Genomic DNA, 6,000 nt, shown 5'->3' with positions numbered 1-6,000 from the left:
ATTAATTAGAGAATGAATGACTCCCCTTTCTTCTAATAAATACGTGCTGCAGGCTTCTCCCAAGGAGCTATCTAAGAGATAACTGTGCAATAAGATGAGGGTCTGACTCTGTACCATCCCTATACACTAAGCAGGCAAAATAGAGCAGGGTAAGGGAATGACGTCACACAGTCTTAGGGGTACAGGAACTGCTTGCACAGCCAGCAATGTGTATGGGTCTATGGCTCCTGGACTTCCTATTGTATAGCTGGCTATAAACAGCAAAAGCGCAAGCTCTATGTTTTTGATGTTTTTTTCTTTTCTTATCTTTTAATCTGAAAATATAGTTTATAATTACTTTAGAGTAAAAGGCAGTGTTCTCAGAAGACATCAGTTAAGCTGGACTTATGTGCTGTGTGAATAGGGTTGGTAACTTTGCCCCACAGCTCTTGGGTACTGCCATCATCTGTAGATCTCATTAAAGGTAAGAACTATAGTGATTGGAACATGTGAAGGTTTGGATATAGCAACAGTTTCTTTTATCTTGCTGTGACTTTCAGAAAGTACACATCAAATGTATTTATACAGTGTTTAGCCTTCATCAGCGAGGTGCTTTAGTAGTACACACGTTAGAGAAATATCTATGTATATACACATAATTGTTATAAGTTAACCTTTGTGTGTGTTTAGCAATGCCAAGATCATAACGTGTGTATTTATTTATTTACTTATTTATTGTTTGGTTACTTGACTTTGTGTATATACGTTTTTGTGTGTGTATATGTGTATTTTTCTTTTTTTAATGTATACAAGTGTGTAACTTTTAAACATTTACACTAACCTGCATAACAAAATCTTTGCGTGTGTATATATATATATATATATATATATATATATATGTGTGTGTGTGTGTATGGATGTATATGTATATGTATATATACACATACACACATGTATGTATAGAGATAATCTAGAATATGTATATTTAATCATGTTTGTAGATATAGTCACAATGAATGTTGTGCTTACTGCTATTGAATTTTTAATCCATGCATTTCTACAAATAGGAGATATACGTATGTAAATATATTCACACTACATATACATATACATATACATGTATGTGTATATATATATATATACACACATATACAATATTTATTTCTCTGTGTGCCCATATACATACATGCATACATACAGATAGATATACATATATACATCTAGACACAACACACACAGCAATGTTTATATGCCAATACACTATTACGAAGTGGGATTATAAAATAAAAAAACATGCATGCTTTAGACCTGATGCATACAATATAAATATAGAAATATTACTGAATAGATAACATAATAATACAGAGGTGCAGCTAGCTGATTTTTGGCAATATATAATGATAATATTTTAGTAATTTTAGTATACCTTTTCTCGAGTAATAGGTGTCAGTCTGGATGCCCACAATCCCTTCACCTGTGAATAGAAGGCTAGATTATCCAGCAGTTTGTTTTTCTTACAATTCTGTCAGTTTACAGAACAAATTAGAGTCGAGTTCCATGTTGCTGTACCCAGGGATGTGGCGAGTTCTATCTCCGACCCAATATGGTGGTTTTCTCTGAAGCTTTAGATTTGCCAATACAGAGATGTCATTCCTGGTTATTGTTTGTAGATCCCCACACCCCATTCCTGCACTTCACCTGGGCCTTTGTACTGCCATACAATAAGTGCATTTTACACGCAGGGGAGCAGATCGTCCTTGGGAGGGATAATTATCTTTGAGGTGTAAGAAGACACTTAAATGCATAACCAACAAGCGTTTAAAGGGTTAACCAACCTTGCCTTGCGTCTGGCACAGCCCTGGAATAACTACACTGGCACAGGACATCTAATAATGAAACTGATTTTTATTTACATCAAACATTGTATTTACTTGTAATGGTGTAATCATAATGTTTCATTTTTGTGTTAAAATATCTCATTCTCAACTATAGCGAAATATACACGTGTTGCACACATAGAGAATATTGCACTGAGCCCATGTACGTTACAATAGTGGAAATTGTGTGAATAGGTAAATTATGTGAATGAGTTTAGCAAATCTAGATTGGTGAATTTGACCTTGTGCAAGATAATATTACATTGTTACATGTGCCATAGACATCCATTTAAAGGCTTATCAATAGTATACACTGTTGCAATCTGTTTCTATTCAGAATGGAGAGGGGGTCTGTTTACCTTGAGCTGACCTGTTCAACTTTAACCCTCAAAATAATACATTTGACAAAATGGAAAAGGAGAAAGACAGGGGAAGAGGGAGAGAAAGAGGCAAGTCTAGGAGTCCCAGATAAAACCAATCTCCTCTGTCTGTGACGGTTTGATTATTTTATTGTAGCCGGACCTGCCTCACTGTATACATTGCACCTTCAACTTAAATCGTTAGAGAATTCCTAGGGTTGACATATCTATTTATACATCGTTTGATCTCTCCATATTGCAGATAGCAGCGTACACCAAGGAGGGAGAGAAAGGGTGTGTGGGGGGGAAAGGGGATATTCTGCACTTAAACATTTATACAATGATCAAAATATGGACATATAAAATTATTGTTTTTTTTTTTTAATTAAAAATCATTTCCAAGGCCGAGATACGCAGTGAGATGTTTCTGGTTTGTTTTGGGGGAATTTTGAAGAGGGTGATCGGGGGTTTTAGCGAGAAATCCTTGTAGTTACTGGATGCACAGAGTCCCCTGGCAGTGGATGGGTTAATGGAGGCAGGGGGTAGGCGGAATTAGATGTGGAAGGCGCATGGTTAGAAGGGCATGGCAGAGCAATGGATGAGGAGATCTGGAGATATGTGAGTGTGAGTGGAGGGGATTCCTAGTGGCAGTGGGGCAGTGAGTGGCTCTGGTTGGATAGTAGAAGCACTTCCAGTGTGTGCCCCACTCACTCCCCTCCCCATCATTACACTACGCTCTGTGCAACAGAACAGCTTGTATTTCTCTCTATCCAACTCACACTGCCCTCCAGAGAGAGACACACAGAAAGGAGAGACAGGAGGAGAGTGCAGGGATCCAGCAGCCATCACACATCACAACGCTGCCCTCTCCATAACCCTATCTCCAGCAACTTGTCCCCATCTCTGGGTGGAAGAAGATCCCCTCCATGGTTTTGATAAGGGCTGGATTTATCTCTGTCCCTGTGTCTCTGGCAGGCTGAGTGTTTGCAGGGAGAGATCCTGTGAGCTCGGAATGAGATCCGAGGCTTTTCTTGCTCTCACATAGCGGCATGAGGAAGATCTGTCTCCCCACCCCGCTCATCATCCTCTATCTGCCTGTGATTGCTTGATAGACTGCGATAAGGATTGTGCCGTCATTCCATGGAAGCCATCCAGCCTGGGCCATCATTCCTTTGGAACGCTCAGGATTGAGCACATTCTTATTACTACAGGAACCAACACGGGCCTTTCCAAGACAGCACAGACAGCAAGGCAGGCACAGGTATTGTTCTACACTTAACCCCCAAATCCTAGCACAGCTCTAGGGGTGGAAGAGAGGAAAGTACGGGGGCTGCGGGGCTCCAGCTTTCACTAGCCATTAGCCAGGCAGGGGCGGTAGCAGGGTTTGACTGAAATCTCACTTTATTTGTATTTGTTGTTTTTGTGGTTAGGTTTTTTTTGTTGATGTGGGTGAGAGGGCTTGTTTCAAAAGCAATTCACATTATTTCTATTTTTTTATACAGAGGCCTCTTTTGAGAAGTTAGGCTGCAACATAGAAATATGTTCTGCAAATTACTTGTATAATGTGTATTCATTGCTATATTCTATATTATACCAATATGTTTTATAATGATATTTACATATATATATTATCTCATTGGCAAGGCACGTGACTGGTGGCTGCATGTGTTAAATATTGTAATTTATTGAATATAGATTGACTATCTATCTATCTATCTATCTATCTATCTATCTATCTATCTATCTATCAAGTAGATTGTATATACACAGACACATACATACATGTGAGGAGGGTAAACATATAATCTATAATATTGATATAATTACGAATGCATTATATGTATATGTAAGTATTGACATAAATCCACAATGTATATGCACGCACGTGAATGATACTATTTTTGTACATAAACACAATTTGTATATACATTGTATTTATTTGTCCATGTACATGCTTATGTATCAAGACATTTCATTATACATAGTGATCACATTTTATTGTACACTGGAAACAATAATAAAAATAATAAGCAATATTTTCTGTTGCTGTAAGTAAGGCTACTAATTTAGGTGAATGGCCTGTAATAATCCGAGGGTCAGTGGAGCAATGCCCAGGTCTTTTGTTGCTGTGCACCTGTAGGATAACAGACCCTAAGTCTTGTCACTTGTAAACCCAGTATACGCAGAATGTAAATATGACTTATTGTACAAGCGAACAAAATCTTTTACAGCACATGATTGAATTAAAATAAACTATAACCACCATCATAAGCAACAACAAAACATCCTTAGATATTTTAGTTTGTATTGGTTTTGCTTTAAAACATCTTGCAGATTTTTTTCATTATATTTGTATATATTATTTTAGAGTTTCACTTTACTTCAATCTAGTAAATAAACCCCATAACGTATTAACAAATGTATATATATGTTCGACAGACATATGTAGAGGAGCATAAATATACAAATTTGTATCAACAAATATAGACTCAACCACATAAGTATATAAGTATATTTATATGCATGTATACACATATATATGTACACAATGCCCACATAAAAAATAATATTTATATATATATATATATATATATATATATATATATATATATATATATATAAATAAACAATACACAACCATCCCCCATGTTTCATATATATATATATATATATATATATATATATATATATATATATATATTTTACAGGTATATATATATATATATATATATATATCAAACAATATTTATTTCATATAAATATACATTATATTTTATTATTATTATTGTTGTTATTATTATTACTGTTGTTACTATTATTATCTAGGGACACATTTGATTTTCCTAGAGAGTACAATATATATTTTAAAGTTTTTTGTTAGGTGTTTCTTTTTAAATGTATTTAACAAGTATTTATCTTTTTTTTTCTCTAGTTAATCAGTAGTGAATTATAAACAACAACAAAAACAATTCTTCGAGGTCTGTCCTTTTTCAAGCATTTATAGTAAAATCCACGTGTTTCCATGTGTAGTGGAAAAGGACATATGTAGACATTTGAACTGTCCAGTCACATAAAGCTTCCTGCAGGAATGCTAGCTATCTATACAGGGGCTGATTGGGAGCAGCATTAGCTGGGAACGATTTGGGATTAATTAGAAGTCATTGTGAATGCATATACAGTAGAAAATGCCAGACACAATATGTGATAGGCTACCAGCCCTGTCCCACTGATTCCAAAATTGTCTTATCTTTATTAGGCTGTTCAGGGAGAAGGACACAATTCTGGCATCATTAGAAGCAGTAATAAATAAAGGAAGATCGATTATATCTAATATATCACACATGCACATACCATTGTGTGCGCGCGCATGTGTGTTTGTGTATATGTGTGTGTGTATCTGTGTATATGTGTGTGTTTTACATACCTAACACATTGTAAAATAGTATATGTATATACACATATTGCACATCTTTATCTCACTTTCTGCTTCATAGAACATTAAATCTGCACTTTTATTTGTGATTGGCCTGTTTACTTTCTCTTTCTTGGCCTGTTTGGGTTTCCTCTATTCAGATAAAGTTTTCCCGAGCTGACATGATTTTCTATGAGGTTGTGAGCGTTCTATAGACAGAGTGATGGACACTTTATTAGTGAGTGGGGTGGGAGACACAATGCATGGCTTACTAAGAGTGACAGACATATGTCTACATAGGGATAATCATACAGCGCTCAGCGCCGGGTACCCTGTCACACAGACTGGTACCTTAGTTAAAGCTAAGGGGTAG

At 36.0% G+C, this 6,000-nt stretch overlaps 1 protein-coding gene across 3 annotated transcripts in view; it reads left to right on the top strand.

Moving 5' to 3' along the window:
- Positions 1-378: 378 nt before the first annotated feature.
- Positions 379-6,000, top strand: part of TBX5 (T-box transcription factor 5) — a 68,726-nt gene continuing 63,104 nt past the window's right edge. Inside the window, exon 1 of one of the 3 annotated variants that reach the window (XM_063454705.1) lies at positions 379-463. The gene's annotated coding sequence lies outside the window, so the exon portion shown is untranslated. Of the gene's footprint in view, positions 464-3,329; positions 3,477-6,000 lie in introns of those variants that run through there. The other 2 variants (XM_063454707.1, XM_063454706.1) reach the window with 2 other exon arrangements.

This window comes from Pelobates fuscus, chromosome 5 (assembly GCF_036172605.1).
Source record: "Pelobates fuscus isolate aPelFus1 chromosome 5, aPelFus1.pri, whole genome shotgun sequence".
NCBI lineage: Eukaryota > Metazoa > Chordata > Amphibia > Anura > Pelobatidae > Pelobates > Pelobates fuscus.
The sequence above is the reverse complement of the archived record's forward strand: the minus strand, read 5'-3'. Positions and strand labels throughout refer to the sequence as shown.